General features: G+C 36.1%; 1 pseudogene; it reads left to right on the top strand.

Moving 5' to 3' along the window:
* The first annotated feature begins 9,513 nt into the window (after positions 1-9,513).
* Positions 9,514-10,698, top strand: LOC113837598 (annotated as a pseudogene).
* Positions 10,699-13,632: the final 2,934 nt, after the last annotated feature.

Here is a 13,632-nt window from a genome sequence, read left to right as displayed (position 1 = left end):
ATATATCATCTTCCTGTTTCTGCCATCTTCTTTCACACCTCTCAATCCATGCTCCCCATGTACTGTGTTTTTGTACACAATTATCACTTATTTTTCCTATGCATACAATTGCCCTCTAAATCTTCCTGTTGTTCTTTAAAGTCTCATTTCTTTCATAGGTTTCCTGCATTGGTCTTAAAACTTGCAGTGATCACAATAATACAAGTCAGTATCAATCCCTGAGCATGGATAGTTTGTAAAACTATTGTACCATGCCCTGTTCTGCATAGCCTTAAGCCCTATTTATCTGAGTGAAGATACTGAGTGAAATAAAACTACAGTGGGTTTGATTTTCAGGATTGCATAGACTCTGTGCCCTTTATGCAGTGCTTCCTTGGTATATATTTTGCCACTGCATATTATCATGGAGGTTGATGCAAAGGAAACTAAACTTTCCTATGCTGTGGTCATCGATGAGCTGCCATTAAGTAGAGTATGATAGGACTGACCTTGAAGGAGTAATGCACCAGAGACCTCCACTCAATTCTCCCTAGAGAAAAATATTTGCAGAGCGCTGCATTATTATTTGCACTATAGTTTAGCTCATAACATGAGCAAAATAATTGCAATGGAAATTATTCATACTATGAACTGGATAAGCCACAGAACCACATTTAATACACAAAATCAGCTAAAAACTTTAAAAACTGCTAGAAAGTCAGTCAAGCAATAAAGGTATTAATCATTTTGAATAGTAAATTCATTCAAATATTATATACACACTAAATATAAAAAAAACACAAAGAAGTGATCTGTGCCTAAATTATCTGTTCGGTTTCATGTTATTACTGTTTTTTTATTTTTTTCACAAATCCTATGAAGTAGAAAGTTTTAAGTTCTAGAATAAGCTTTATTTAAATAAAATTTAGACATAGTATATCATTTCCTCCTTGGCCCTAAAGGTCCACAACTTTCCTGTCACATTTCTTATGATGCAGATTTTGAAAATCTCTCACTTCCCTTTCAACAAAAAAATGAGAAAGCTCCCTGAGTTCCATAAAGCAGGGGTGAGTATCTGTATATTTGAAATACTGACTTTCTGGCAGGTTCTCATTTACCAGCCAGGATTAGGTCCTGGCCTCTGGGCCATAGCTTTCTTGATTTTGTTTTCAGTGACATAGAATCCAGGGAAACTCTCCTGAAAATAGCTTTTTGTTTAACCTGAAAGCCTTCTGAAAGACAAAACATATATATTTTGTATATATTGTTGCTTCCACTCCCCAGAAATCCTTTTTTTTCCATTTTTTCACCCTTTTCTTTCCTTATTGCGTGAATTAATGCCATCTGCAAGAAGAGAGTTTAAATGTCATATTATTCTAGGGAAACAGTCTACTAAATGATGCTCATGGCAGTGTAAAAAATTAGGCAAGAGTAATGAAAATTGCTGTGAGGATGTTCATTCCCACAGAAAGTTATTTTATATTTTTCTTAACCAAAGGAGAAGATGAAGGGGAAGTGAAGAAGAAGGAGGAAGAAAGAAGGTAAGAAAGAATCAGAAAGAAAGAGAAAGAAGGGTCTCTTTGAGGTTGAGCTTTGTGGCAAATGTGGCTGCATATTCTATTCTCTGTCCACTGTAGAAGTTCGGGGGACCATGTGACAGACCAGCCAGGCTTTGCCATCAGAGGGAGATGCAGTGTCAATAAAACAGAAATTACTGGCTGTACTATCGAATATTACCTTCAATAAAGTATGTAATTTCAGAAAATGGCATTATTGTGGAAAAGAGTTTTACAGTCTTTACAAAGTATTTCAACAAGTACTTGTTAAATTCCAAAATAAGTCACAGCATTTTAATGGACAGTTTAAAAGTGTGTCAAATATCATTGATAAATGTCCCAACTCTATTTGCAAGATTTATTGCATTTTGAGAGGAGCAAATATAATTATTATTCTTCCACACTAAGGCCATGGTAGGTATATATAATCCTGTTAAATAAACCATGATCAAAATATGAAATGTTTACAGTTATTAATCTTCTTTGCATGAGAAACACAATACATTTTGATTTTATAAATAATTCTCATGTACTCAATCACTAGAAGAGTGCCTCAAATATTCTCTCTTCTGGGGTTTTAATTTTCAATAGTGGTCTTTCTATATTGGCAATGTAATATAGAAAAAAACCGTTTTTTCTGTTGTATTTTAGACTTTAATACAGGAGTCATTTTACCTTGCTTATTATATTGCTAGTTATAATTATCATTTGTAGATATAATTTATCTTCTAGAGATATAGGAGAAGTAAAATCCTGCATTTACTCAATTTTGGATTTTGTCTCTATTTTCACTGCAGTTTATACTTCATCCAATCATTATTTGGTTATAAACCTTCCTGTGTTTTTGTGTACATGTTATGTAGTTACAGACTTTTGTATGCGTACACATATATAGGTCTGAAATCAACCTCATGTGTGGTTCCTGAAGAGCTGTCCACTTTGTATTTTGTGACTTTCCATAAGACCTGGGCCATATTGAGCAAGCTAGGCCATCTATAACTCAATAAGTAGGAACTTTCCTGTCTCTGTCTCCCCAGGGCTGGTCTAATAATTGTTTTCCACCATCACAGTGATTTTTATATGTATTTTGGGAAATGAACTTTATGCACGGAGCTGTCTTTGCAGTATATTAAAATTTCTGAATGATACAATAATTCTTTGTTTGTTATTTAACAGTAAAATTGTCCTTTCCTCTTTGTGTGTATTTGAGCTTGTATTTCTGTATGGGCATCTGAGGATATTAAGTTGTGTGCTTATTTTCATCTTAAATTTATAATCTTAATTTTGGCTATTATTTATAACTGACAACTTTATTTGTACTTGCAAAATTTGGATGATTCAGTGGGAAAAAGTACTCTATGTGATGTTTTCCATGACAAAGAGGGTTGTATTTGCTAATTGAGTGAAGTTTTTAGCTGCTTTAAATACTAAGATCAAACCTATATCCTTTAAATTCTATGAAGTACATGTTCTCAATGCTGTCTTTCTCTCTTACTGCTATGTAGTATTTGTTTGCTTTATTTTATATGTCTTTTCTATGGTCTCCATTCATTATTCTCCACACAAACAAACACACACACACACACACACACACACACACACACACACACACACACACATACACACGTACACGTACACACACAATTTTTTGGCTTATCATTTTTAACATGCAACTTTTTATTTGTGTCATTATACATAGAAAAATCTTCTGTTTTCAATAATATCAGTTACATTTTACATTATTGCCCTTAAATGCATGATAAGAAGCCAATGAATGATGTGGAGATTTGAAAATGTCTCAGATATATGGAGTCCTATGTCATAGAAATATAAGACACATTTTTTATTTTATATCATTTCATTCCAACTTAGCCAGTTTCCCTGTGTGAACTGTCATGGGCAATGTTTAGAAAGATTTGAAGAAATAATCATTCATACCAAGTCAACCTTTCCTAGATTAGATGTGTTACCACAAGTGAAATAATCCTTATCATAGGGCCAACTTGTAATTTATGGTAATTTTGGGGTTCAAAAGTGTCATGATATGGTCAGGGTGCTTACAATTCACGTTTGTTCCATAAAAAGTAAAACAAGCTACCAAAGATACAAGATATATCCTGACATTCTATACATAGCATATTAAGACACAACCTGAGTTGTTAGCTCTCTGCAATTATTTATAAAGAACAAAGCCTGGTCTATGGCAGCTACATATAAACATAAACCTCAAGAATATAACTGATTATAGTCCATGGATTAGGGAGGAAAGACATCACTGATTGTCTCCAACTTTGTCTTCTTGAGCGAGAGTACGTAAAGTCATTGGCTGCAAAACATGTGGATGGACAGGAGCAGGGAAGTCAATTGAATTACACAGCCATCCCACGGAGATAAATCAGACCTGGTAAAAATGCTTTCAGAAGAGTCTTTAGAAACAAAAGAACCCCCTGGAATATAGTTGGTATAGAGGGTAAAAAAAGTGTTTACAAACAACATAGTGGACAGACTTTTTACAGGAATCTCCAAAAATTAAAGGGTTATTTTTATATACAGTCATTACTTGAGGAGGGATGCTGGAATTGGAGAATCAAAGACAATTCCACAGAGAAAAATAATAATTTTCCACGTGTCATGGTATACTGTTTTTTCTTGTTTCTTGTTGAATGGCAGCTCTGTATATTTGGTTGTTTGTTAGCATGTCTGTCCTTTTTTGTGTCCAGTGTGTTTTTTCATGTGTGTGTACCTATATTTTTATTTCTCTCTTATATGTCTTTGTGCATTGAAACAATTATTCACTCACCTAAATTCTATCCATCTTTGCACCCATACCATATATTCCAGTCGCCCTAACAATAAGAGGATGAAGAAATGCTTATTTTATTTTCACCAAAAAGAAATTGATTAAGGCAGAGACAGAACAATGATATTGTCTCTATTCTGTAAATATGAAAATTGGAGCATAGGAAATGCATTTAAATTCCCATCGATATAGTTGTCGGGCAAAATTCATGCTTTCACTTTTTTTGTAGGTTATTATAGCCATGTAGTTGTTTGGTAGGAGACTTGAAATTAATTTTAGCTTAAAAGACAGGATTTTACTTTGGGAAAAAATGAGTGAGGATATAATGTCAGTCCATATTTGGTTAGGGTTGTTTTAGCATGTGGGATGTGTGTTAGAATGACACACAGTGAAATATCATAAATGTTGCTTGTCAACCTTGGTGGAATTCTCTATTCCCATATCATGGGCCAAGGAAGCACAGAGTAGAGTAGCTGAGGTACAGAGTTATCATTGGGTAACTTACCATCCCAAGATAATTGTTCCATACAAACTTTAATGACAATGTATTTGGAAATTGATTCTGCTAACCAGGCAATGGCCAAATCCCTGAATATTGGGTTGCACCTATTAATATTAACCAATTCAAGATTACCTATTAACAGGAAAGATAATATGTGGAAATCATTTCAAAGAGTTTTGTTAATGAATGTCCATCTTTCTTAAGAAGTAAATCTATGGTTTAAGATTATATAAGGACTCAGAATTATCCAACAGATGGTGAGTTTTCCAGTGTTAGCTTCCTTCAGCAAGGTTTTAATCCATTTATTAGACTAGAATAAGGCATAATTGGACAAGATTCCATCTCTAATGTTGGTGAATGGGATCGGGGTTTGGGGGACAGGGGAGGAGGTGAGGGAGAGGGAATTGGGATTGACATGTAAAAGAAATCTTGTTTCTAATTTAAATAAAAAACCACACTGAAGAATCCTGGAGTCTACTAGTCTCATTCTTTCTTTTAGAGAGAAATGCAGATTTATTTTGTTTTGTTAGGAAGAACAGTGTTGGAATAGTTTTGGAAATGTTCAAAATTCATCATTTGTGTATTTAAAGAGTCTTTGAACTGTCTGTTGTAGAATAGGCTAAAACTATTTGCCTGTCATTGAAACTTTTTCTGTTATTTATTTGAGGAGAAGCAGGAGCTCCAAGGCACTTTGAGAAATATAAGGCAGAATTTAACTCCTTTTTTCTCCATTGTTTTATTTAAATTCTAAACAAGATTGTTTGACATGTCAATCCCAGTTCCCAAACCATCCCCTGTTCCCCTGTCCCCCACTAACACCCTACCTATCCCATACCATTTTTGTTCCCCAGGGAAGATGATCCATTCCTTGGGGCATCTTCAGAATCTGTCATATACTTTGGGATGGGGCTTAGGCCCTCCCTTTGTCTCTAGTCAGAGGGAGTATCCCTCTATGTAAAATGGGCTCCGAAATTCTATTCCTTTGAGAGGGATAAGTAGTGATGTACTACAGGAGGCCCCATAGATTTCCAAGGCCTATCACTGACACCCACATTCATGGGGTCTGAATCAGTTCCATGCTGGTTACCCAGGGACCATTATGGGGGCCATTAACTAACACTTGTTTAGGTCAGCTGCTTCTGTGGGTTTCCCCAGCCTGGTCTTGCTCACTTTGCTCATCAATCCTCCTTCTCTGCAACTGTATTCCAGTTCAGTTTAGTGTTCTTCTGTTTGTATCTGCTTCTACTTCCATCAGGCTCTAGGATGGCATAGAAGTTAGTCACCAATCTCTTTATAAGGGGAGGGCATTTAAGGTAGCCTTCCCACTGTTGCTTGGTTGGTTATTTTGTGTAAGCCTTGTAGATCTCTGGACATTTCCCTAGTGACTTATTTCACTCTAAACCTATTGTAGCTCCCTCTCTGATGGAATCTCTTATTTTGCTCTCCTCTATTCTTCCCCCTACACAACATTCCTGCTCATTAATATCCTCCTCACTCCTCCTCTTCTCCTGAGAATTTAAATCTTTTGCTCCTATGATCAACAAAATCCATTCTGACCAGGCAGGGACTCAAACTTGGAGAGCATGTCAATCAATATTGACTCTGCTTTATGTTTTCAGGCAGTCTCGTTGAATGATTAGTTAGATGCAACAAGGAATGCCAATTAGGGTTATGGTGTGCATTGATGTCTGTTAGACTGTGAAGGAAATAGCACCTTTGGCACTTTAAGGCATAAAAGTGAGACTTCAGCTTCTTATTTATCCGTTTGGTCTCCTGAGCTGTTAATTGGAGCAGTAGCTTGTTGTAATGAAAATTTTATTTGACCTCTAATAAGAAGGAATATTAGATAAACAAAAGACTAAAGATTTTGAGGCAGAAAAAAAATTGTTCATCCTTAACAAAGAATGGATCCTTATAATTCTGGGGGTTAATACCTAGAATTTTAATTGCTACTTCTGGAATAAATATTAAAGGCTTCCAGAACATATAAGTAGTACACTTACTCTCTTCCAGCCTCCTCCCCACCCTCTGGGTAAACCACAAATGTCGAAAGGTTACACTGCAATAATCAGAGTCTCTGGCTTCTGACGAACTTCAGACTTGATTTTGGGATATCAGGTCAACCCTAAACTGTGTAGTTTCTCATGTCACTTTAACTGTGTCCAAGAATGTTTAATGATATAGCCAATGTAATCGTTCCCATTCTTAAATACTGAGAAAAAAACTTAAAACAGATGTAAGTTTCACATGGAATAAGGCTGGAGGTATAGTCACAAGAATTTGTAAACAGTGTTTGACAATTTTGTTATGACAGGTTTGCAGAGCCCATAGAGTAACCCAAGGTGTCAACACTCTGATGCAGAAGCAAAAGTTTTCTTTTAATTTAAAGCTGGTCATCTAGTATCTCACTGCAAGGAAGGCAAATGAGATGCCAACCAGCCAAACAGAAAAGCTTCCAAAGAGCAGACCATTACGTTTGAAGGCGACTAATTTCAGAGTTTCCATGGTTACTTAATGTCATCCAAAATACAGAGCAATGACCCATGGCATTCTTGATTTAAACAGTTAAATTTAACTTTGACTTTAGAATTTCCCTTTTCAGGCACTAAGTTAATTAATTTTTTTATTTAATTTTTGTTTCCTCATTTTCTCCTTTTCTTAAAGGTAACCCAATCTTGGGTTACTAGTGGACAATTAAAAAAAGAATTCTGGGGATATTTGGGGTACAGGTTACTAAATTTTTATCTATGGTTTTCTTGTAACTTATATATGGGGCTTTATCTTGACTTAGCATCTCAAACAGGGAAAAGTGTGTATTAAATACTGCCAATTTGTTATGTGTTTAAATATTTATTGTCAATTTCTTTCAGTTACATTCTGTTGTAGTGAATTTTATTCCTTCTAGTATTATTATGGTTTTCTTTGTGAGAAACATGTTTTTGACTTTTCAAAAAATTTTCTCTTTCTCATTATATAATTTTTTAATTTTACTTAATTTTTTTTAGTCTAAATATGTATACCCATTTTCATGTACCTAAAGATGAGGCCTCTTCACCTCTTTTCTTTCTTTTGTTTTGGTATAGCTTACTTCTATCTTAATGGTATTTTAAGTTTCTGTATCATACACCGGAGAATGGAGTCCTACATTAAGGTGGGAAAATACCAGTACAGAGCCTGATCAAAATACAAGGGAATTTAATAGGGAAAAGCCTTTCTTACAGAGCAACCTAGCCAGCTGGCAGAGCAGCAGTCTGTACAGCAAGCCAAAAGCGAAACCGAAACCAGCCACCTGCCACCTGAAAATACCTCACTCTACATCCCCTGACCATGCTACAGCATCCCCTACACTACATAGCTGTTTTCTGTATCTAAGTTAAAGGGATCTAAAGAATACACAATTTGAATGTAAGAATTCATTGCATTATTTCTTACAAGAACTCTTTTAAAAATTTTAAGTTTTAACATAGCAGTATTTAATTTCACAGAAAGACATAGGCACATTCTATAGACAACAATATGTGTGCCATCTTGCTTTCAATGATCATCAGGTGGTGGCCACACCATATGTGTATGCCTTCAGGTGTTCAATTGTGATGCCTTAAAAGGTAGAGAGTCTTACTCTTTCTGCTTGAGGTTAAAGCATCTGAAGGGCAGAGGCAGCATCTTCTGGAATAGAAAGAGTTCAGCTTTTATTTATGTAAGTGCTTCCCTAATAAACATCTAATTATCATTTTTCTTGGTTCTGGTAGACTCATTGAAACCCCACCTTCCATTGGATCCCCAGAGTGTTCATTTCCACAATCAGGTTATGTGGCTAACCTTTCCTGGCATTACACTACACAGAGCCGTCCTTGCTAATCTCCTTCCACTCATAGTGTCAGATGAGTCAGTCATTTCTGAGATCCTGCTCATGCTGGTGTTTGGTAATTACTTGTGTATACTTAGGGTAACAGTAGTCAAGGTTCAATTTGTGAAATGTTTCAAATTCCATAAGAGAAGCATTGAATAGATAATAAATAGATGCACCTTATCATCAGCTTGAATAATTTCTAGCAAATGGCAACTTTGGAAATGTATTTATGTGATTATATTGGGGCTTACAAATCCTATTTCTTTGTTTTCTCTTTGAGAACTCTTTGGTATTCATTACAACATGGAAGGATGGTTTTAAAGTAAAAAATAGAGAAATCTTATTGTGTACGGCTCTCATAAAATAAAATATTGTGTGTTTGTGTGTCTGTGTGTATGTGTTTGTGTGTATGCATGTATGTGTATCCACTTCTATGTTTACACTCTGATTTTATCAGGCAAGTTGATAGAGTCCTGTGATGGTAGCAGTGAGGTAGCGGAGCAGTTAATTGTGATCAGGAGTCAAAGGCCATCCTGAATCACATGACACATCTCTCAATAAAATTCAACAATAATGTATCAAATGAATAATGATCTTATGACTATTGTATTTAACTTTATGATATTTTGGTTATATATTTTGAAGCATGATCTCAGATGCAACTGGGTGACCCAGAATTATGTTAATACCAAAATATATCATTCACATATTTCTGCCTCCTATTCTTAAAGTTGGTAAACAGATCTCATCACCCAATACAGCTATGGCAGGGCTGATGATTGAACTCAGGACTTCTAGTCAATTAGAAAAATAGCTGAGCAGAACCATGGACAGCCAAGGCAGGAAGGTGGTGTTGTGCGACAACGGAACTGGGTTTGTGAAGTGTGGATATGCAGGCTCTAACTTTCCAGAACACATCTTCCCATCTTTGGTTGGAAGACCTGTTATCAGATCAACCAACATAGTGGGAAACATTGAAATCAAAGATCTTATGGTTGGTTAATAGGCAAGTGAATTGCGCTCAATGTTGGAAGTTAATTACTCCATGGAGAACGGCATAGTACAAAATTGGGATGACATGAAGCACTTGTGGGATTATACATTTGGGCCAGAGAAACTCAACATAGACACCAGAAACTGCAAAATTTTACTCATAGAAACACTTATGAACCCAACCAAAAACAGGGAGAAGATTGCAGAGGTAATTTTTGAAACTTACCAATTTTCTGGTATGTATGTAGCCATCCAGGTAGTTCTGAATTTGTATGCTCAAGGTTTATTGACTGGTGTAGTAGTAGACTCTGGAGACCGTGTGACTCATATTTGCCCAGTATATGAAGGTTTTCTTCTCCCTCACCTTAAAAGAAGGCTGAATATTGCTTGGAGGGATATTACCAGGTATCTTATCAAGCTGCTTCAGTTGCAGGGATATGCCTTCAACATTCTGCTGATTTAGAGACAGTTCGTATGATTAAAGAAAAACTTTGTTACGTGGGTTACAATATTGAGCAAGAATAGAAGCTGGCCGTAGAGACCACAGTGTTAGTTGAATCATATACACTCCCAGATGGATGTATTATTAAAGTTGGAGGAGAAAGATTTGAAGCACCAGAAGCTTTATTTCAGCCTCACTTGATCAATGTTGAGGGAGTTGGTGTTGCTGAATTGCTTTTTAAAACAATCCAGGCAGCTGACATTGATACCAGATCTGAATTTTACAAACAGTGTGCATTCTGGAGGCTCAACTATGTATCCTGGCCTGCAATCAAGGTTGCAACGAGAGGTTAAACAGCTTTACTTAGAATGAGTTCTAAAGGGAGATGTGGAAAACCTATCTAAATTTAAGATCCGAATTGAAGATCCACCCTGCAGAAACCAGGTGGGGTTCCTGGGTGGTGCAGTCCTGGCAGACATCTTGAAAGACAAAGACAACTTTTGGATGACTCGACAAGAGTACCAAGAAAAGAGTGTACTTGTGCTGGAGTGTGGATTCAGTGTGCCCATTCAATAAAATGCCAGGCTTTTTCCCATCATACCTCTGATGCAGTCTTATTTTTCCACTTTTTTAAAAAAAGTTTTTCTTTTTTGCCAATCTTTGTACTCATTCAACTCCAGGACTGAAAGAGGCCACTCTGTTCCCTTAGACTTGAAAGGTCCAGTTTTATTCTCTGTCTTGTGGATCCATTGCTTAATTCTTGTTAATGTGGGCAAATCCTTTTTTTTAATGCAATCAATTCTCTACAAACATAACCTGAGGGCAAAGTGTCTCTGCTGCTTTCTTTCTTTCTTTCTTTCTAAGTAGGCATTAAGATCATTCCTATAGGCTTTGTATTTTTGCTTTATTGCTCTAATGCTGCTAGTTTTAGTTTAGCACTTTAGGGGGTATGTCTTTATTAGCATAAGAAAAACCTTTCACATGAGCATTTACATACTCTGGGTGGGGATGGTCAGGGATGAGTCAGCAGCCTTGGCACTTTAGGGCATTTCCTCTGTAGTGTTTGCTTTCAGCAGTCAACTGCTGCCTCTTTTTAAGCTTGTCCTGTTAACATCTTTGGGAAATATTAAGCTCAGAATTAAGGTGTTTGGGGTAGGTTTTGTGTGGTGAAAATATTGGGTGGTCTTTCTGTTATGGTTTTGGCAGGTTTCTGATTCTGGGTTTGTGAGATGAACCTCAGTTACAGTACTCTGACTTGGTAGGTATATACTTGTGTAATATTGAGTCACAGTAATAAAATATGTTTGGTATTTGCACAAAAAAAGCATGCATTCAAATTGAAGATGCTTCTGTTGATCTACAAACCTAGAACCACCTGATTTATGACAATGAAACTAATGTTATGAAATATAAAAGAGAAAGCATTTTCAAGAACTGGTACTCTCACCACTGGATATGCAATGTAGAAAAATCTTACAGATTCTTATCTATCTATCAAAGACCTCAATATAAATTCAGGCATAATGAGCTTCATAGAACAGAAAGTGGCAAGGGATTGCCTTGAACCCACTGGCATAAGATACCACTTCGTAAATATAACAAAAGTAGCCCAGACATTGAAAGCAACAATCACTAAAGGTGAACTCCTGAAACTAAGAAGCTTCTGTAAGGCAACAAAAAATTAGGCTACAGAAAGGAGAAAGTCTTCGGCAACCCCATATCTGACAGAAGGCTAAATCAGAAATATACAAAGAACTCAAGAAATTGGACATAAAAATACAAAATAATATAAAGAAATGGGATACAGAGACTTAGTCCTGCAAGTTCATGTTCTTCTGCCCAACTTCCCTGTAGGAATGCCCTGAAAAGCATATCCCTGATTTGTCCTGCCACCAAATCCCCCAGAGAGAAAATCAGGCAAACCAAACCATGAAGCATCTGCTGCCATTGCTTCAATTCAGCACCCACCAAGAGTTAGTAGTGCCAGTCCTTCTCCTGCCAACCAGCACTGTTGCAGTCCCATGTTCTGCATTCCCCATTTCCATCACACAACAGAATGTCCCAGAGAGACCTGGAGGAATTTCAAACCATGCAGCATCTGCTGACATTGAGTCTTGGACCCATCTTTACCTGGAGAGAGCCTTGATCTCATAACCATGAAGAAAGGCAGAGACCTTGCCTGCATTCACTGGTAGAAGGGATGAAGTGATGACAGTATAAGATCATTTTGAAACACAAAAGGCCAGCTTATATGCACTAGAATTTAGAGATTGTATGCCAGCAATACCAGAACATTCCAACCTAGATGAAGCAGAACAAAAGAACCTTAAAACAACTTAATTAAAAAGATAGAAGTTCTCAAAGAGGAAGTGAGGAAATCCATTAAAGAAAGTGAAGAAAAATAAAAAAATGAAGAAATCAAGGAAAATACTATCCAGAATATTTAGTTATCTCTTAAAAAAAGCAAGTAAAGCCAAGAAAGGAAATGAAATGAGGAGAAAATTCAAAGACTTCAAACCCTGAAAAGAGAAATACAGACATTACAGAAAACACAAACTGAGTGAATGCCAGAAATAAAAAATCTGGCTAAATGAACAGGAACTTCAGATACCAGCATAACAGAAGATACAAGAGATGGAAGACAGAATCTCAGGTTCGTAGATAAACAAGTTTAAATAGATTCATTACCCAAAGAAAATCTTAAATCCAACATATCCTTAACACAAAATATAGGAAACTCCATGAAAACACCAAACTAACAATAGTAGGTATAGAAGAATTTGCAGAAGCCCATATCAAAAGTGAAGAAAACGTATCCAATATGATCACAGAAGAAACTTTCCCAACCTAAATGAAGACATGCCTTTGAAAGTGCAAGAAACCTACATTAGACCAAATATTCTGTACCAAAAATGTCTTACCCCCCATGTAATAATCAAAAGAACAAACATCCAGAATAAATAATATTAAGGGCAGCAAAGTAAGAAGGTCAAGTTACATGAAAAGGCAGACCTATCAAAATTACACCTGACAACTCAATGGATAATCTGAAAGCCAAGAGATCCTGGGTAGTTATTTCATAAATATTAAGATACCATTGAAGCCACTTGAGATTACTATGCCCATCAAAGCTTTCAATCACCATAGGTAGAAAACAATATATTCCATAACAAAACAAGATTTAAACAAAATACATCAACAAATCCATACGTACAAAAAGTACTAGAAGGAAAACTCCAACCCAAAGAATTTAACTACACTCACAAAAACAAAGGCAGTATAGGATAGCACATTAACAAAAGCAAGAAAATGGGAATCCACACACAATTCCACCAACAAACACAAATTAAAAAGGAACAAGAATCAGCAATCAATAATCACTATTATATGTCAATATCAATGGTCTTAAATGGACTATAAAATGTCACAGGTTTACAGAATGGATACAAGGAAAGAATCCATCCTTCCTCTTCATACAAGAATCACATATCAACTCCAATGACCAACATT

Source organism: Cricetulus griseus, unplaced genomic scaffold (assembly GCF_003668045.3).
Source record: "Cricetulus griseus strain 17A/GY unplaced genomic scaffold, alternate assembly CriGri-PICRH-1.0 unplaced_scaffold_4, whole genome shotgun sequence".
NCBI classification, from domain to species: domain Eukaryota; kingdom Metazoa; phylum Chordata; class Mammalia; order Rodentia; family Cricetidae; genus Cricetulus; species Cricetulus griseus.
Note: the sequence above shows the minus strand (reverse complement) of the source record. Positions and strands in the feature narration are given on the sequence as shown.